We start from the raw sequence: 21,911 nt of genomic DNA on the forward strand, positions 1-21,911 counted from the left end.
CCGAGTGATGGCGCTAGATAGAAACAAAATACTAATAATTGGGGTTCTCAAATTCTCTCCGTCACATAGTTCTACCATTGAGCTGAGCGAGGAATAGAGTGTAGAGAGATAGATGGAGGGTTTGAGAAACTGTGGAGGAAAATCTGACAGTTCGATACAACACAGGTGATACAGTGGAAAATAGTTAATCTGTCTGCTTGCTTTGCTTTTCCCTTTGGAAACGGTTCGCATTCACAGGGGTTGGACGGAGGTGTCAAAAAATGCCAAACGCAATGATGCATTATGCTCATGTTTTCTCACACACAAGAAGCTCCGGTTATCGCCTTTAATTGATTATGCTAGTGGGGAGTGGATGGTCCGAGTGGAAGCAGAATTTGAGGTGGATGCTGCGCGCCGTCGCGCATCCCGAATCGCTGAGCTGAGTGAGTATGAGATTAGCTCCTGGCACAATGCTCTGCCTTAAGCATGTCTGTCAGCATGTGAGAAATTCTCATATATATACATCATTAGATTCTAGATGTTTTGCTGACATACATTTGATTAGCCTTTTCACATTTTGCCATTTGATCATTGATTGGTCAGCTTTATACATAGCATTGTGCGATTTTTTCCTTTGTGTTGTTCACAGGCTCCGTTACCATAATTTCTAGTGGTCCTACATACAGTACAGCAGACACGTGTGCAACAGCCACAATGTCACTGCACTGCTTGGCTTTTGTGATTCGATGTCTAATCAACCGATTTATCAGATAACCTGGATGCGAGCAATATGTAAACGTTTATGTGTAGCCTACGTCGATGTCGTATGCTTAGCATTCAAGAGGCCTCTGTGAATCATGAAAGATAATTAACATTAGATTGATACAATGACTGTTTTCTGCCCCCCCCCCCCTTCAAAAAGGGGTAATGGGGGTATGTCTTTGTGGTGTGAGTTGCAAGCTGCTGACCTTAGGGACCAAGCAACACCGGCGTTGTGCGTTCATTTTCACTTTGATCTTGACATGTTTTTTAAAAATGCTTTAATTATGGAGGGAACCATAGACTAAGGGGTAAACGAATAGAGATCCCCAAGTTTAGTCAGACAGTGAATGAAACCACACACACACCACTGCATCGATTTGAACCTTTTGGGGGTGGCATTCTTTGACAAATTCTTTGGCACTGCTATATTCGCCTTGCGTGATCTATCTGTTCACACCGTCTTCTCTGTCATGGCCAGTGTCATGGTGTGCCATGCCTGCTCGGTGTTTGGGCTCTAACCTGTTGTCTCCGGAACCACCGCAGTTTGAGCTGTCGGGGTTCTCGATGTTAAAACCCAGCCTATGAGAGTGTTGTGGTTGGTGCAGGCAAGGGCGCGAATCATTATACGGGCACATAGCAGACTTCTGGACTGATGGTTAGGAAGCGTTTAACACCCTTCTCTCTACGCACGCGCGTGTAGCCTACGTGTGTTGCTTACTTGTGGAGAATACATATGTCTGAGCCTGCTACAGGATCAAATGTATCAAAGGAGAAATGTGGTTTGGGATTAGCTTTTGTCAGCTGTATAAGGTGTAGACAAATTCATCTCAGTTGGAGTTCAGAGCCATGGAGGGGGAGAAGAACCACAGGGCCAGTATATGAGCAGCTTCCTGTAGCCTATGAAGTCTTTATGGCACCCAATACTCACACATATGCATGGGTGAAAACATGCAACTGAGAATGCTCTCAGTGACAATATTCTCCCTCACTCAGGGATAAAATGGTTCATCATTATTGCAAGCTAGTATTTGACCTCTTTCACATCATCACAGGATCATACATCTCTTTCTTTCTCTCACACATGCACACACACACACACAGACCCATGGGTTTTGAATTGTGGGTAATTGTGCTCTGTGGTGTGTGTGTGTGTGTGTGTGTGTGTGACTGGAATGACTCAGATATAAGGTGGGTCTGCTCTCTCCCAATTGATTGATCAGCATTGAAGCAGATGAGCTGCTTTGTTTGCTGTGGCCAGGGACAGTTCAGGACATAGAGAATAGAGACAATGAAATTAAATCTGTTGGCATATGAGTGTGTGTGTGTGTGTGTGTGTGTGTGTGTGTGTGTGTGTGTGTGTGTGTGTGTGTGTGCGTGCGTGCGTGCGTGCGTGCGTGCGTGCGTGTGTGTGAAAGGTTTTGATGATGTGATGGATAAGCAGATTACTGACCACCAGTAAAATGCCTTAATTTGGCATCATACTATGTCTCTAGGGGACATTCATCATGTGATCATGTTTTGGTGTATTGATTGACTGTATTGGTAAACAATAAGGCTGATCAATGGGAATTCTACTGGAACTTTAGGCTACCTAAAGTTTCCAGAAACATTCCCAGTTGGATGCACAGAGGTTTAGCCACTTAACACAATTACCTCTGTCCACTCACTGTTCTTGACACCTGAAAGAAGTGTCAGAAATGCCATTAGCAGTATTTTGGAGACCACATAATTGACTTGGAACCCCCAGAATGATTTTTACAAAGGTCTATTTTTTGATACATGTATTCTCTTTGTGTGTATACTCCTTAGGGTAACCCTAGCCTACCAACTCTAAGGTGTTGCTGTTACTCCTCTATTTTTCTATGGATTATATTACTGGAGTATTGCATGCTTCGGTTGGTCTTTCATATTCGTTTTAAACTAAAGGAACATCCTGTAATAATTTATTTCCCTGTGCTCAACTGATAGCATAGAAATCACCCAGAGAGAGGTGGAGAGAGGGAGTGCTGACATATTTTAATTACTGGAGCCCTAGATTTGAGGCAGAGGAAGATCTGTTTGTATGGGCCTGGGGTTTATGAAGGATGTTCCAGTTACGTGCTTCTCCCAACCCTCCCTCCCTCCCTCCCTCCCTCCCTCCCTCCCTCCCTCCCTCCCTCCCTCCCTCCCTCCCTCCCTCCCTCCCTCCCTCCCTCCCTCCCTCCCTCCCTCCTCCCTCCCTCCCCTCCCTCCCTCCCTCCCTGTCTGTCTGTCTGTCTGTCTGTCTGTCTGTCTGTCTGTCTGTCTGTCTGTCTGTCTGTCTGTCTGTCTGTCTGTCTGTCTGTCTGTCTGTCTGTCTGTCTGACTACTCCTTCCTTCTTGGCTATAACAAGCAAATCACATAATGTGAGTCTCTTACTAGGATAAAAATGATCTGGTGAATACATGAGTGTTTCTATGCCAAATAATTAGAAAATTATTAAGTTGTTGTATTGTTAGAAAAATATTTATGAGTGACTTTGTTTTGTTTTGTAGAGTGGGCCCTTTGCAATCGGCCATGAGGGGGTAATCTTTAGTCCATATGATGCTTAAGGGCTGATGGTAGGTTAACAAGCACAGCCACATTTTTTAAGATTTCAATCCCAGTATCTTAAACCCCCCAGATCCCGTCTTTACAAAACAGATGAGCATGGAGATACAGGCATAAATACATAATGTAGGCATAGAGAGGTGTGTCAAAATACTCTAAAACTTGCCTCTCAAGGACCCACAACATATGTCTTCACCTTAGCTCACTGATACCCCAACATCATGGCCAGTCACTACACTTACACCCAGGCAGGTAGGGCAGCACAAGGGGATGTCTAGAGTGAGGGTTATGGGGAAGGACCAGATTAGAAGAAGATTGAGCATTTGCAGTTAGCGGGTTTAAATGCGTAGTAGAGTGCCATAGGATGAGGGGATTTTATCTGGCTGGGGAGAGGGTCTTTGTTTAGCAGAGGAGCCTCTGGTTGAGGGCCATTTGACTGCTTTGCTCGGAGTGCAACGTCCAATTGGTTCGTTTAGAGAAAGAGCTCTAGGGCCAGAGATTACACTGCAGTGCTGAGGCGTCATTCTGCCTAAGAACCTAGGGGGGAAACGCAAAGAGAGAGAGAAAGCGAGAGAGACTGGAAATGACAGCCTCTTCTCATCATCAGCTTTTCAGCTCCTTCAAGCACCTGCCACAGAACTCCTACTCACATGCTGAGGGCCTCTCTTTTCTTCCTCACCTTCCTTCCAGCCCTACTCTGCTTCCTCTCCTCCTCTTGCCTTGCTCTTGCTCTCTACATCTGGGGTCTGTTCTCAATGTGATTTAGTTGTAGTTACACTGGAATCTGTCAGAATTGTGAATGAATAGAATGTCATTGTGGATCCATTTGGGTGTTTCAGGATATTCTGGTGAGAGTGTTACAAAATACATATTCTGGGTGAACTCTGGGGAGAGTGTTGACAGTTGAATTCTGGTGAGAAATGTTTGACATTTTATAATGTTACAGGTCTTTTCACCTCCTGCCTTTAACATTTTTAGGACACGTTTTACACACAGTATACGATATATAAGTACGTCCATTAAGTAGTAAGGTAACGCAGAAGTGTGATAAAGCATGTTTCCTGCCTCAATGTATTGTACGGTCATTGCCAAAAGAGCTGTATGTAAGGGTTGACAGTTGCTCTAGTGTAGCAAAATATATTTGATTAATAAATTATATTAACATATATCAACCAGGGATTTAATTGCCAGCGTTTGGGCTCTGTTGAAAGCACTCTGTGTCGTTCTTGTGAGAAAGCAGAAGACGGTTTGGATGAAACCATATTTTTGGAGGAATCAGAACATTGTCTCCCATATCATTTGCAATGTTGACATGTGCCCTAATAGCACTGTACAGACCACCATCACACCACACTGCAATGGTAAGGCTAAAGCTAATTTAACTGAGCTGTTTCAGCCATTTTGGATCACCACACTAGTATGCTAATGAGCTACAATACTAACCATGTTAGTGCATACCAAATTGGCTCATTGGTCCCATAGCCACTGAATTGATCTGACCACCATTGACAACTCTTCTGGATAAAATGAAAACAAAGTATGTGCATTCCACTGATTATCTACTCCCAATCCCAAAGAGGATATAAGATAAATGCTTCAAAGATACAGTATCAACACTTGGCAGAATAATGCATACAGTGTCTGTTGGTGGTGATATTCCCTGTCAGAAATGTCCATATGTTGGGAATTTCCACATGTTGGGAACCCCCCACACACCTCCCCACCTGTTTCCTCTATACTGGAACAGGATTCAGTGCAGAGCTCTCTGTTTGTAGGAGACAATTTACTATTATGTCAAATTGAAGAGATGGTTGAGAGATAGGGATGCCAGACAGAGAGGGGAGAAAATGGTGTGTTTGTGTGTGAGGGAGAGAGAGAAGGAAATAGGAGTAACCTAGTAGGAGTTAATTGAAGAGGGGAAAAGCACCTGTGAAACTGGACATACTGTTCCTACTAATGATCTAGCAGCTGGTCTGAACCAGTGTTCGAGAGGAGATGGGGGTAGTGGGGCCTAAAACAATGTTATACTGTTAACAAGGACAGCAAGGCATAATATACTGTACCTCAGCATGCTGTGTGTCCTAAGGATCTAAATGTCAAATGTTTTTCATGCCATGTTATGGCACTCCATAGTTAGCATTAATATATTCAGAAGCACAGATGTCCCAATAGCCACATGCAGAGGCAAAGTTGATCCTCTCCTCTTTCCTTCCATGTACTAATTGAGACCGTACCTACTCAGCCTCAACTGTTGGTCAACAAGAGGCTATGATATGCTCTGGGGAAGTCATGGAAGTTGAGGGTATAGAGACTTTGGACTCTACTGTAGACCAGAGTGGGATGAGTCATATGAATCCCATCGTTTGAAGAGCGTTACAGTATATTCTCCAATGAATATACATGCCAGAAGAGGTTTGGGAACCTGTTTCAAAATAGGCTAGTACCTTGATGGTTGCTGGTTCAAACCATTGGGGCGGCAGCGTAGCTTAGTGGTTAGAGTGTTGGACTAGTAACCGGAAGGTTGCGAGTTCAAACCCCCGAGCTGACAAGGTACAAATCTGTCATTCTACCCCTGAACAGGCAGTTAACCCACTGTTCCCAGGCCGTCATTGAAAATAAGAATGTGTTCTTAACTGGCTTGCCTGGTTAAATAAAGGTTTAAAAAAAAAAAATTGGTGGTGAATATTTTTGCTTCTGTAAATGTGTAGTTCAATAAGTAAATCATTCGTAAACCTTGAAGAGTGTCCCAGGACAGTTATATCAGAAACACATCTGCATATCTGATGTCCCTTGGAGATTTGGAGGGCATCATTAAACAATCCTGATAAGAACTTGTCCTCATTGTTTGAACCAAACTGCCTACCTAAAACATCTCCTTTCACTGAGAGAGGAAAAAGCTTGGAGGACCAAAAAAAAATCTAAGAAAACATTGTTTCCTCTGTTCTCTGTTTTCTCTTTGGTTTTGGAATATGATAACAATGTGGGCCTCCTCTCTCTGTTCCTGTGTCTGTCTGTATTGCAGTAATTTTATCTTCGCTGTGACTCATTGACTGCAATACTTACAGTGTTTTGAACAAATGATTAAACACTTTGGACAACTATGATAATTAGAGGTGAAGAATTATATTACACTTAAACAAACAAATATATCAGAATATCTTCAACTGGTGTCTCAGGGATGATTGATATCTGTGTGTGGAGGAAAGTTCCTGGTAAGGATGGTCCCTGTGTAGACTGAAGACTAAGTGTATGGTTTAGACTACACTGTGTTCGTGTCAAGGACATAAGTCCAGCACAAATTTGAATCTGGATATGAACTCCATTGCTGGGACTGATATTCATCTAGAACTATGGGCTCTTTTGGACACTACAGGTTACCGACCTGATGTTTTTAGATCTGACAGAAAGCAAGAAAAAAATGGCACAAATCCTTAACAAGCCCAAATGAAGATAAAGAGGCCAGAGGGTAAAATGACAGTCAATGGAGGGGAAGAGAGACAGAAAAGAGAAGGACAAAGAAAATGAGTGGCAGAAATGCTGTGGTTGACCTTTTGTATATTCCTGTCTTCCTTTTGTTTGTTTTTGGTGCAACTATAGCAATAGAAGCAACTGTTGTGTGTCATAACATGTTCTCCATTTATTTGAATTATATGTTTGCCCCAATCCCCATTTTAATTCTGTGTTCTTAAATAAGACCAGCTGATCTGTATGACAAACAACCCCATCTCTTTCCTCTCCTTCTCCATCTCGGCAGATCCCAGGGAGGTTGTGGTCTGCATGTGTGTGGTGAGTGTGTGGTTGTGAGAGAGAGCGCCAGCGCTCCCACATGGCCTCCATGCAGGACGGGCTGAACTTCACGTCTCCTACCTACGGCAAGGTCCTGCTGCTGGGTGCCATCGCTGCTGCCTCAGCCTTCATCGTCACCATCCTCATCGTGGTGCTCTGCTGGGCTGCCAGAGGTGAGATGAGTTAATGTGCATGACCATGTGCACACATGGATATACACACATTTATAAGTAACAGAGTTAAAAAACATACTGTAAACTCACTCCACAGCTAGTTTGTAATTTTGCAGATGGAGCTATCGAATTAGATATCTTTTGATAGTTTAAACGGTCGGTACGTTGTCAAGGAGGGTGGTTACGTGTGCTAGCAAGGCAGAGGTCCTGGGTTCGAGCCTCTCATTGTGAGCCAAATCAGGAGGAAGTGGTACTCGCTTAGCAAGCAGCGTGACGTCCGTAACACCTGTACGAATGCACGTTCACACGCACGGACACAGCTGTTTGCATGTTTATAATACATTAACTGTTGTGTTTAATATAGGAAGGGAAAGACGCATAATGTCTCCAGTGAAAGTGGGAAACACAGGTTGATGGACATGGTGAGTCGTAGAGATCACTCCAATAACCACATTTAACATTTTACTTTAGTAAAACATGGATACATTTAGCATTCACAAGCAATTGATAAAAAACATTTGTCTGTTTATGTGTTGTTAGAGTATACTCAGGCAGTCAAAGCTGCGTTCCATCAGCAAGTCGGACGGTGAGATGAACAAGCTAAACTGCAATGGCAAAAGTGAGTAGAACTCTTAGGCATAAGAGTGTCACTGTTCAGTTTAGTTTGTAGAAATATTCACCACATAACAAACACTGATCCTTACCACTTTTACAAGGCTTTTTTCATATACTGTAGGTGAAAGAATGCCAACCTTTCTGGTTTCCATGTGTCCTGCAGAGTCATCTAAAAAGAACCGTCCGTTTAGCATGGACCTCCTGCCCAGCCGCCGGTCCAACTCCGACCTCCGGTCAGGGGAAGGACGCTACCCCCAGATCCCCTCTGGCACCGGAGAGGACGGGAGCACACCTACTCTGAGGTAGGTCAACGCTCCTCCCGAAGCGTGGCCCTGATAACAACCTCTACGCCATAGTGGGCAGGGCCGGAGAGACCGACACCCCAGCCCCTCCGGCCGTTCCAGCCAACACCCCTGCCCCCCCTGATCTAGACGGGGATGGGTTGAATGAACCGCTCCCCGAGCCTGAGCCCATGCCCCAGGCTATGGCTCATCCGCAACCCCCGGAGACGACTGCAGAGTACGCCTGCGTCCGGAAGCTCCGGAAGGTGGACAAGGCTGTCCCCCAGAAGAGAGACAGCGGGACCGATATGGGGGAGGCACCGCTGCCGCCTCCCCGCCACGCCCCACCATCACACCCTGCCCCGCCTCCGCCACACCCTCACAGCATGAAGATGCCCCGGAAAAACGTGGATGCTTTCAAGCTGCCCACCTTTCCCAAGGTTGGTAGAGAAATGGCTGATGGTACAGAATGATAAAGATAAAGTTTGTTCATGTAGGAAGTCCTTGCCAAAGTCAGACCTTGTGACGAAGGCAATGTGTTCAGAAATGTTGATTCATTTCATTGCATTTTTCTGCCTATTTGTACGTGTCTTTGCAGTTCCCTACATGTATTACTAAAGGCTGTATTTGTGTGTGTTTATGTGTTTTGTATATAGAGCATTGAAAGTCGATTTCTCCTGATGCCTCTTTGTAGCTCAAGCAATTCTGTTAAGAGCTACACATTTAATTGTAATGTTTAGAGCCAAATGAAATGCATTTATATGTCTGTTTGCACACATTTCCTCTCTCAAGGCCCATTTTAAAACCTCTTAAGAATCGGACGCTTTTTTAAAATCTTCGCCTAAAATGACATACCTGAAGCAAGGATATGATATTCTTGATACCATTTGAAAGGAAACACTTTGAAGTTTGTGGAAATGTGAAATGAATGTAGGATAATATAACACATTAGATTTGGTAAAAGATAATACGAACACAAAAATATGTGTTTTCTATTTAAAAGAAATCTTCATTATCTTTGAAATTCAAGAGAAAGGCTATATATCCAGATAGGAGTTTGTGTAATTTAGATATTGGCCACCAGATGACAGCAGTGTGTGTGCAAAGTTTCAGACTGATCCAGTGAAGCATTACATTACTACACTATATATTTTATCAAGTTTGCCCAAATGTGCCCGGTGGTCAATTGATACATTTTCAAGTACATAACTACAGAGAACATACAACAATGCTATGATAATAAAAATTTTAAGTTTACACATCCAGGAATGTCAAACATGATGGATAATTACCTTCCCTACAGAAAAAACACTAACCTTCACACATCTACAGTTGAAGTTTACATAAACTAGTTTTAATGACTCCAACCTAAGTGTTTCAACCACTTCACAAATTTCTTGTTAACAAACTACAGTTCTGGGAAAGTCAGTTAGGACATCTACTTTGTGCATGACACAAGTCCTTTTTCCAACAATTGTTTACAGACAGATTATTTCACTGTGTCACAATTCCAGTGGGTCAGAAGTTTACAAACACTAAATTGACTGTGCCTTTAGACAGCTTGGAAAATTACAGGAAATTATGTCATGGCTTTAGAAGCTTCTGATAGGATAATTGACATCATTTGAGTCAATTGGAGGTCTACCTGTGGATGTATTTCAAAGCTTACCTTCAAACTCAGTCCCTCTTTGCTTGACATCATGGGAAAATCAAAAGAAATCAGCCAAGACCTCAGAAAAAAAATGTATACCTCCACAAGTCTGGTTCATCATTGTGAGCAATTTCCAAACGTCTGAAGGTACCACATTCTATCTGTACAAACAATAGTACGCAAGTATAAACACCATGGGACCATGCAGCCGTCATAGTGCTCAGGAAAGAGATGCATTCTGTCTCCTAGATATGAACGTACTTTGGTGCGAACAGTGCAAATCAATCCCAGAACAACAGCAAAGGATCTTGTGAAGATGCTGGAGGAAACAAGGTACAAATGTATCTATATCACACATTAAAACCTGAAAGTCCGCTCAGCAAGGAAGAAGCCACTGCTCCAAAACCGCCATAAAAGCCAGACTAGGTTTACAACTCACATGGGGACAAATATTGTACTTTTTGGAGAAATGTCCTCTTGTCTGAAACAAAAATATAACTTTTTGGCCATAATGCCATCGTTATGTTTGGAGAAGCCAGACTAAGCCGAAGTTTACACCATCCCAACTGCACACGGGGGACAGCATCATGTTGTGGGGGTGCTTTGCTGCTGGAGGGACTGGTGCACTTCTTGTCTGATGATGTGGATATAAAATCTCAAGACATCAGTTTTTGTCGCCAATGGGTCTTCAAATGACAATTACCCCAAGCATACTTCCAAAGTTAAGGACAAAAACATCAAAGTATTTCTTGGCCATCACGAAGAACCCATGACCTACGGGGGTGGCAGCATCATTTGTGGGGGTGCTTTGCTGCTGGAGGGACTGGTGCCTTCACAAAATGGCATAATGAGGAAGGAAAGCTCTGTGGATATATTGAAGCGACATCTCAAGACATCAGTCAGGATGTTTGTCGCCAATGGGTCTTCAAATGGACAATGACCCTGTAAATTTGATGGCCATCACAAAGCCCACCTCAATCCTAACTTATTGTGGGCCTTACAAAGCTTACACCAGCTCTGTCAGGAGGAATCAAAATTACCTGAAAAGTTCAACAATTTTAAAGGCAATGCTACCAAATACTAACTGAGTGTATGTAAACTTCTGACCCACTGGGAATGTGATGAAAGAAATGAAAGCTGAAGAGACACCATTTGAATATAAAAATAGATTTTATCAAACCAAACTATGGTACATTTATATCTCTGGGACTCTCAGGATGACAAATCTGAGCAAGATTACTGAATGTAAGTACATTATTTACCTTCAGAGGTGAATGTATCAAACCAGCTGTGATAAAAGTGTTTTGTTGTTGTGCACTCCCCTCAAACAATAGAATTGTATTTTTTCACTGTAATAGCTATTGTAAATTGCACTGGTGTAGTACTTTAGTAACAATACTTTAAAGTACTACTTAAGTATTTTCGGGGTATCTGTACTTTACTTTACTATTTATATTTTTGACAACTTTTACTTTACTTTACGACATTCCTTAAGAAAATATTGTACTTTTTACTCCATACATTTTCCGTGACACCCAAAAGTACTCCTTACATTTTGAAATCTTAGAAGGACAGAAAAATTGTCAAAATCACGCACTTATCAACAGAAGATCCCTGGTCATCCTTACTGTCTCTGATCTGGCGGACTCAGTAAACGCACATGCTTCGTTTGTAAATTATGTCTGAATGTTGGAGTGTGCCCATGGCTGTCCTAAATGGTGCCGTCTACTTTGCTTGATATAATGAATTTAAAATGATTTATAATTTGACTCTTGATACTTAAGTATATTTTAGCAGTTGACTTTGACTTTGACTTTTTATACTTAAGTATATTTTAAACCAAATACTTTTAGACTTTTACTCAAATATAATTTTACTGGGTGACTTATATATCTTACTTGAGTCATTTTATATTGAGGTATCTTTACTTTTACTCAAGTATGACAATTAGGTACTTTTTCCACCACTGGTAAATTGGACACTGCAGTTCGACTAACAAGAATTTAAGCTTTCTGCCCATATAAGACATGTCTATGTCCTGGAAAGTTGGCTTTTACTTACAACGTCATTCTAGTCACATTAGCGCGTTAGCAACAACCGTCCCGGTTTAGGGACACCAATCCCGTAGAGGTTTAATGGACTGACTTGTATACTCCTGGGGAGCAAAAATGATTTTGAACAGTAAGCCTGAAACATTACTTTTCATTTCAGTCCACCAAGTATTATACAAAAGCATTGTTTTATTTGTTTTATTCTTGTGTTTCCTCTTAATCATATGTGAAGTTGACAACCCATTCATCCTGTTCTCTGATTGGCTGGCAGGAGGCAGTGTTCATGGGTAATGGAGAGCAGTACATATGGAAGCCTCCAGAGGATGATGACATCACCATGCTCCAAAACAAACCATTAGGCCCTCTGAGTCCTCACAGTGGAGAGAACATACAGCCTTCCACTGCTATGGTGAGTATGTATGTCATTACAAAGTACTGTATGTGTGTATGGTGTTTATCAGTTTGATTTGTACTGACGGTTGTCCTGTGCTGTGTGGTTTACAGGTTGCAGAGATGTACTCCAAGGTATGCAAACCAGGCAAGAAGAAGAGAACTGTTCCTGGGTCTCCTCCAGCAAACATTGGCTTCCGGACCTTGGGCGTGGTGACCGGGACCGGGAGCGAGATGGGGATTCAGTGTGGTGGTCAAGCCACAGACCTGGGCCCGCAAGAGGGAAACCCGTCGGAGGAGCCTCTGCCACTCTGGAAGACCACTGTTATGAGTCCATCGAGACGGGGGAGGAGTGCGACCCCACTTATGAGCCTATGGAAGGTGGTGGTGGTTGGAAGCGAGTTGGAGGAACCGAACGGCCTCCAAACACCTGCGCCACACTCAGGCCCAGGAGGAAGAAATCCCATCAGCCCTTGCAGCAGCAGCAGCCTCCCCCGCCGCCGCCCACACAGCAGACCCCCAAGTTACAGCACCTTCCAGCCAAAGCCCTGCTGCTGCCCGGGGAGAACCTGTACGAGAGCATTGGGGAACTGAAGCAGGGCGGAACTGCCAACTCCAGCACCACTACCATCTTCACCTTCAACGACGGCATGGAGATGTATGTCACTGGGCTCTAAGGCTGTGACCTATCTGACCTCTTACCTCCTTCCCAGCAAAAAGAAGACCACGGTTGGGAAGAGCTGGTTGAGCCCCTCTCATGCTCACTCACACATACTGTCTACATTACAGTCATAAATTCCTGCCTTTCAGAGCCTAGGGCAAAAGGGTTGGTCAGTGGTTAACGGGCTGAAGAGAATGTCCTTTGCTGGGTCAAACCCCTATCTTGAATCCAAAGGTAGTGATGAGAAATGAGCACAAAACTATTACAGAGAAATCTGTAGGATGGTAGCACTATTTTAACAATGTGCACAGCACAATTAGAGGGAAAATTGCCTAAATTCTTCCCCCATTTTAGTGGGTAAAAATCATAGAAATAAACTCAGCAAAAAAAGAAAAGTCATCACTGTCAACTCAAATCAAATCAAATCAAATGTATTTATATAGCCCTTCGTACATCAGTTGATATCTCAAAGTGCTGTACAGAAACTCAGCCTAAAATCCCAAACAGCAAGCAATGCAGGTGTAGAAGCACGGTGGCTAGGAAAAACTCCCTAGAAAGGCCAAAACCTAGGAAGAAACCTAGAGAGGAACCAGGCTATGTGGGGTGGCCAGTCCTCTTCTGGCTGTGCCGGGTGGAGATTATAACAGAACATGGCCAAGATGTTCAAATGTTCATAAATGACCAGCATGGTCAAATAATAGTAAGGCAGAACAGTTGAAACTGGAGCAGCAGCATGGCCAGGTGGACTGGGGACAGCAAGGAGTCATCATGTGAGGTAGTCCTGGGGCATAGTCCTAGGGCTCAGGTCCTCCGAGAGAGAGAAAGAAAGAAAAGAAGGAGAGAATTAGAGAACGCACACTTAGATTCACAGGACACCGAATAGGACAGGAGAAGTACTCCAGATATAACAAACTGACCCTAGCCCCCGACACAAACTACTGCAGCATAAATACTGGAGGCTGAGACAGGAGGGGTCAGAAGAGGACTGTGGCCCCATCCGAGGACACCCCGGACAGGGCCAAACAGGAAGGATATAACCCCACCCACTTTGCCAAAGCACAGCCCCCACACCACTAGAGGGATATCTTCAACCACCAACTTACCATCCTGAGACAAGGCTGAGTATAGCCCACAAAGATCTCCGCCACGGCACAACCTGGGGGGCGCCAACCCAGACAGGATGACCACAACAGTGAATCAACCCACTCAGGTGACGCACCCCTGCAGGGACGGCATGAGAGAGCCCCAGTAAGCCAGTGACTCAGCCCCTGTAATAGGGTTAGAGGCAGAGAATCCCCGTGGAAAGAGGGGAACCGGCCAGGCAGAGACAGCAAGGGCGGTTCGTTTGCTCCAGAGCCTTCCGTTCACCTTCCCACTCCTGGGCCAGACTACACTCAATCATATGACCCACTGAAGAGATGAGTCTTCAGTAAAGACTTAAAGGTTGAGACCGAGTTTGCGTCTCTGACATGGGTAGGCAGACCGTTCCATAAAAATGGAGCTCTATAGGAGAAAGCCCTGCCTCCAGCTGTTTGCTTAGAAATTCTAGGACAATTAGGAGGCTGCGTCTTGTGACCGTAGCGTACGTGTAGGTATGTACGGCAGGACCAAATCAGAGAGATAGGTAGGAGCAAGCCCATGTAATGCTTTGTAGGTTAGCAGTAAAACCTTGAAATCAGCCCTTGCTTTGACAGGAATCCAGTGTAGAGAGGCTAGCACTGGAGTAATATGATCAAATTTTTGGTTCTAGTCAGATTCTAGCAGCCGTATTTAGCACTAACTGAAGTTTATTTAGTGCTTTATCCGGGGTAGCCGGAAAGTAGAGCATTGCAGTAGTCTAACCTAGAAGTGACAAAAGCATGGATTAATTTTTCTGCATCATTTTTGGACAGAAAGTTTCTGATTTTTGCAATATTACGTAGATGGAAAAAAGCTGTCCTCGAAATGGTCTTGATATGTTCTTCAAAAGAGAGATCAGGGTCCAGAGTAACGCCGAGGTCCTTCACAGTTTTATTTGAGACGACTGTACAACCATTTAGATTAATTGTCAGATTCAACAGAAGATCTCTTTGTTTCTTGGGACCTAGAACAAGCATCTCTGTTTTGTCCGACTTTAATAGTAGAAAGTTTGCAGCCATCCACTTCCTTATGTCTGAAACACATGCTTCTAGCGAGGGCAATTTTGGGGCTTCACCATGTTTCATTGAAATGTACAGCTGTGTGTCATCCGCATAGCAGTGAAAGTTAACATTATGTTTTCGAATAACATCCCCAAGAGGTAAAATGTATAGTGAAAACAATAGTGGTCCTAAACGGAACCTTGAGGAACACCGAAATTTACAGTTGATTTGTCAGAGGACAAACCATTCACAGAGACAAACTGATATCTTTCCGACAGATAAGATCTAAACCAGGCCAGAACATGTCCGCGAGACCAATTTGGGTTTCCAATCTCTCCAAAAGAATGTGGTGATCGATGGTATCAAAAGCAGCACTAAGGTCTAGGAGCACGAGGACAGATGCAGAGCCTCGGTCCAATGCCATTAAAATGTCATTTACCACCTTCACAAGTGCCGTCTCAGTGCTATGATGGGGTCTAAAACCAGACTGAAGCATTTCGTATACATTGTTTGTCTTCAGGAAGGCAGTGAGTTGCTGCGCAACAGCCTTCTCTAAAATTTTGGAGAGGAATGGAAGATTCGATATAGGCTGATAGTTTTTTATATTTTCTGGGTCAAGATTTGGCTTTTTCAAGAGAGGCTTTATTACTGCCACTTTTAGTGAGTTTGGTACACATCCAGTGGATAGAGAGCCGTTTATTATGTTCAACATAGGAGGGCCAAGCACAGGAAGCAGCTCTTTCAGTAGTTTAGTTGGAATAGGGTCCAGTATGCAGCTTGAAGGTTTAGAGGCCATGATTATTTTCATCATTGTGTCAAGAGATATAGTACTAAAACACTTGAGCGTCTCTCTTGATCCTAGGTCCTGGCAGAGTTGTGCAGACTCAGGACAACTGAGGTTTGGAGGAATACGCAGGTTTAAAGAGGAGTCCGTAATTTGCTTTCTAATAATCATAATCTTTTCCTCAAAGAAGTTCATGAATTTATCACTGCTAAAGTGAAAGTCATCCTCTCTTGGGGAATGCTGCTTTTTAGTTAGCTTTGCGACAGTATCAAAAAGGAATTTCGGATTGTTCTTATTTTCCTCAATTAAGTTAGAAAAATAGGATGATCGAGCAGCAGTAAGGGCTCTTCGGTACTGCACGGTACTGTCTTTCCAAGCTAGACGGAAGACTTCCAGTTTGGTGTGGCGCCATTTCCGTTCCAATTTTCTGGAAGCTTGCTTCAGAGCTCGGGTATTTACTGTGTACCAGGGAGCTAGTTTCTTATGAGAAATGTTTTTAGTTTTTAGGGGTGCAACTGCATCTAGGGTATTGCGCAAGGTTAAATCGAGATCCTCAGTAAGGTGGTTAACTGATTTTTGTCCTCTGGCATCCTTGGGTAGGCAGAGGGAGTCTGGAAGGGCATCAAGGAATCTTTGTGTTGTCTGTGAATTTATAGCACAACTTTTGATGGTCCTTGGTTGGGGTCTGAGCAGATTATTTGTTGCAATTGCAAACGTAATAAAATGGTGGTCCGATAGTCCAGGATTATGAGGAAAAACATTAAGATCCACATCATTTATTCCATGGGACAAAACTAGGTCCAGCGTATGACTGTGACAGTGAGTGGGTCCAGAGACATGTTGGACAAAACCCACTGAGTCGATGATGGCTCCAAAGCCTTTTGGAGTGGGTCTGTGGACTTTTCCATGTGAATATTAAAGTCACCAAAGATTAGAATATTATCTGCTATGACTACAAGGTCCGATAGGAATTCAGGGAACTCAGTGAGAAACGCTGTATATGGCCCAGGAGGCCTGTAAACAGTAGCTATAAAAAGTGATTGAGTAGGCTGCATAGATTTCATGACTAGAAGCTCAAAAGACGAAAACTTCTTTTTTTTTTTGTAAATTGAAATTTGCTATCGTAAATGCTAGCAACACCTCCGCCTTTGCGGGATGCACGGGGGATATGGTCACTAGTGTAGCCAGGAGGTGAGGCCTCATTTAAAACAGTAAATTCATCAGGCTTAAGCCATGTTTCAGTCAGGCCAATCACATCAAGATTATGATCAGTGATTAGTTCATTGACTATAATTGCCTTTGAAGTAAGGGATCTAACATTAAGTAGCCCTATTTTGAGATGTGAGGTATCATGATCTCTTTCAGTAATGACAGGAATGGAGGTGGTCTTTGTCCTAGTGAGATTGCTAAGGCGAACACCGCAATGTTTAGTTTTATTTATATATATATATATATATATATATATATTTATATATATTATATATTATTATATATATTATTATTATTATATTATTATTATATTATTATATATATTTTGCCCAACCTAGGTCGAGGCACAGACACGGTCTCAATGGTGATAGCTGAGCTGACTACACTGACTGTGCTAGTGGCAGACTCCACTATACTGGCAGGCTGGCTAACAGCCTGCTGCCTGGCCTGCACCCTATTTCATTGTGGAGCTAGAGGAGTTAGAGCCCTGTCTATATGTCTCTGCGTATGTCAACTGCGTTTATTTTCTGCCAACTTAACATGTGTAAATACTTGTATGAACATAACAAGATTCAACAACTGAGACATAAACTGAACAAGTTCCACAGACATGTGACTAACATAAATTGAATAATGTGTCCCTGTGCATGGGGGTCAGTATCTGGTGTGGCCACCAGCTGCATTAAGTATTGCAGTGCATCTCCTCCTCATGGACTGCACCAGATTTGCCAGTTCTTGCAGTGAGATGTTACCCCACTCTTCCACCAAGGCACCTGCACGTTCCCGGACATTTCTGGGGGGAATGGCCCTAGCCCTCACCCTCCGATCCAACAGGTCCCAGATGTGCTCAATGGGATTGAGATCCGGGCTCTTCACTGGCCATGGCAAAACACTGACATTCCTGTCTTGCAGGAAATCATTCACAGAACGATCAGGATGAGCCTGCAGGAAGGGTACCACATGAGGGAGGAGGATGTCCTCCCTGCAACGCACAGCGTTGAGATTGCCTGCAATGACAACAATCTCAGTCTGATGATGCTGTGACACACCGCCCCAGACCATGACGGACCCTCCACCTCCAAATCGATCCTGCTCCAGAGTACAGACCTCGGTGTAACGCTCATTCCTTCGACGATAAACGCGAATCCAACCATCACCCCTGGTGAAACAAAACCACGACTTGTCAGTGAAGAGCACTTTTTGCCAGTCCTGTCTGGTCCAGCGATGGTGTGCCCATAGGTGACATTGTTGCCGGTGATGTCTGGTGAGGACCTGCCTTACAACAGGTCTACAAGCCCTCAGTCCAGCCTCAGCCTATTACAGACAGTCTGAGCACTGATGGAGGGATTGTGCGTTCCTGGTGTAACTCGGGCAGTTGTTGTTGCCATCTTGTACCTGTCCTGCAGGTGTGATGTTCGGATGTACCGATCCTGTGCAGGTGTTGTTACACGTGGTCTGCCACTGCGAGGACGATCAGCTGTCCGTCCTGTCTCCCTGTAGCGCTGTCTTAGGCGTCTCACAGTCCGGACATTGCAATTTGTTGCCCTGGCCACATCTGCAGTCCTCATGCCTCCGTGCAGCATGCTAAGGCACGCTCACGTAGATGAGCAGGGACCCTGGGCTTCTTTCTTTTGGTGTTTTTCAGAGTCAGTAGAAAGGCCTCTTTAGTGTCCTAAGTTTTCATAAAGGTGACCTTAATTGCCTAGTGTTAGTGTCTTAACAACTGTTCCACAGGTGCATGTTCATTAATTGTTTATGGTTCATTGAACAAGCATGGGAAACAGTGTTTAAACCCTATACAATGAAGATCTGTGAAGTTATTTGGATTTTTACAAATTATCTTTGAAAGACAGGGTCCTGAAAAAGGTATGTTTCTTTTTTTGCTGAGTTCATAATTCATTGCCATGGTTAAAACAGTGTTATTGTACTGGCAATCCTGGAGCCCTAGTTTACGAACGAGCACAACTTTCAGTTTTCTCTCTATGTAGCACTTAGTCTGTTTATGGCAGACCTTTCCCCCAAGTTGGTCGATGTGTGATTCAGGAAGGAATTAAAATAATAATATAAAATACATTAATATTAATCAACAGACTTGAAAGCTCAGGGACAAAGAGTCAAATGAGAGAATAATTAACTAAATTGCAAAATGTTGGCATTCTTCCTAAAAAAAAAAATAATAATTTTGACCATATTCACAGATAAAAATACCAGATATTTTTCCCTTTTCATTTGTTACATATCACATGGACTGTCTCCACTACCATCTGTAAATTAAGTATTTTACTTCAGTTTTACTGTTTTTACTTGCCAATCTTTTTCCTGCACTTTGCCTGCTTAATGTTGCATGCTAAAAAACACAAACAAAAATCAAGCACTGTCATGTGGTACCGAAGAACATTTTTTTAAATATATATTTTTTACTAATTGTTTAGTTGTTATGTTGCTTTGTTTCTCTTAGAGAGCACAATGTCATTTTAATTCAGGATAGCTTTGGCTACTAGGAATCTCTGGCAATCGTTACTGTCAAGTTGGTCACTGCCTGCGTCTTCAACACAGAGAGGAAAGGATACTACTATCTGAACCACAGGGGCCATATCAAGTCAGGGGCCATATCAACTCAAGGGGACATACTGTTGAAGTCTACACAAATGTAATAGCCCCATCCTCAGTCTCAAAACTGTGGCTCAATCAAGATACTGCTTCAGCCTCACGATGGTGATTTCACCCTCCTAAGCTTTGAACGCAGGTGGAGCATTCATTAACACTCTCTGTAGCGATCTCATCACTACACTGATGAACATTTTTATGTCCTCTCAATAGCCAGTGTGATCCTAAATGAAAATAAAAAATTCAGCTGTGCAGTGACAACAAATGATAACGACACAACAGAGATATTGTAAAGGAGCGTATCTGAAGTATAACACAAAATGTAATCTCAACCTTGACACTAAAGAACTTCATTTGACCAAATATACCCAGCACATAATGTGGTTATTATTCTGTATGTTGATGCAATGTGTACGTGCGTATGTTACAAAAAGAGAAAGAATAATAAATATATAATTGGTGTCAAGAAATCTATCTTTTACTATTTATGTTTGGCTGTATTTTTGGAATGACTTATCTGGTGACAAAATTGCAAAGCAATGAAACAATGTGAATTTGGATGTTTTTGTTTAATTTTCCCAAGCAATTTAAGTTATGGTGTGTTATTTGAAAAGCCCAGCTAAGTTTTATGTGGCAGCTAATGTTGTGTGTTTGCTAATCAGACTACAGGGTCTTGTACTCGAAGCATGTAATTAAGTGCTAAAAATGCAAAAGATTGTAATGTTTTATATCAAGATTACTATTCATGAAAATGTCAGTCAAGTTTATACTTTTGTAATAAAGTGGCACTTTGAAAAATTGTTTTCTCTAAGCTTCACTTAAATATATATATAATCTAAACATGTACCTCATGTGCATTTTATTAGACGGGATTAACTCCACCAGAAGGTAATAATTATTTGTCCAACCATGCCAGCTAACTTCACTAGACCACAGCACAGTCTAAAGCTGTCCCTCCATTGAACTCTTTGTCATATGCGCTGTTCATGATCTGTTAAGATATTATTATTTTGCCTATTACAACATCATGATCAAATTATTGCCATATAATAAAGACACAAATCAAGCAAAGGCTGGGTTTAGACAGGAATCCCAATTCTGATATTTTTCTACGAATTGGTCTTTTGACAAATCACATTAGATCTTTTTCAAAGCTGATCTGATTGGTCAAAAGATGAATTACTGAGAAAAAAAAGATCAGAATTGGGCTGCCTGTCTAAAAGCAGCCATAGTAGGCAAAATAATATAAATCAATATCAAACTGCTCCTGAAACCAAAAGGCAGCTCTGAAAAACATTGGTGGTGACTAATGGAAGACAAACGTTCTACAATCGTGCTACAGATTTATCACAGGAAAACATGATTTAATTGGCTATGAAGGCATTGAGAAAGTTGGATGCATTCAAGTAGATGTTTATCATTTTTGTACCCTTATTTTACCAGGTAAATTGACTGAGAACACATCCTCATTTACACCAACGACCTGGGTGATAGTTAAATGGGGGGTGAATGAGCCAATTGGAAGCTGGGGATGATTAGGTGACCATGATGGTATGAGAGCTAGGTTAGGAATTTAAGTAGATGTAAGTAAGGGTGACTGTTTCCTAAATGATAATCTGACATTCACTTTATTCCATAATTACACTCTAATAACACATGCATTTCCCAGAGATAAATGTTCAAATGTGGCGGCGTGTGTGTGCGTACAGAGGGGTCTGTGTCTGACTAGCGGGAGAAAAAAAATAGGTCACCCTTAAAACAAAAAGCTTACAGTCAACATCGCAACCGTCTGCTGAATTTTCATTGGTGGGCTTGTCTCCATAGTAACAGGTTAACCTTGAGGCAGTAGTCACTTGGGCAGGCCGAGTCTTGTGCTGTCTTGGAGAATACAACATGCATTGCATGACATCCATGATCACAACCACCTACTCTGAGGGCTCTCACAGAGAAATATTGTGATTATAAATAAACAAATACCCCACAAAACAGTGCTCTCTCATAACTCTAAATGTAGGCTATGCTTGTAAGAGGTAGACAATATAATGCATTCAACATTCATACATATGTGTGTACTATGTTAGGTGAAAATGACTACAATAAGCGTAACGTATGTCACACCCTAAAACATTTGGGTAAGATAGATACAAAGATATCTCATATTTGGCATTTAGCATCAAACATCAGCACATGTCATGATCTCTTGTTCAGGTGAAGATCATTTAATTGCTAGTGACTGTTCTCTCAGTCATGGGTGGAGAGGATTCAATACCATT

General features: G+C 42.6%; 1 pseudogene; it reads left to right on the plus strand.

The window, feature by feature from the left end:
* The first annotated feature begins 127 nt into the window (after positions 1–127).
* LOC118360395 (trithorax group protein osa-like) lies at positions 128–13,737 on the plus strand (annotated as a pseudogene).
* Positions 13,738–21,911: the final 8,174 nt, after the last annotated feature.

The sequence above is a fragment of the Oncorhynchus keta genome, chromosome 28, assembly GCF_023373465.1.
Source record: "Oncorhynchus keta strain PuntledgeMale-10-30-2019 chromosome 28, Oket_V2, whole genome shotgun sequence".
Lineage (NCBI taxonomy): Eukaryota > Metazoa > Chordata > Actinopteri > Salmoniformes > Salmonidae > Oncorhynchus > Oncorhynchus keta.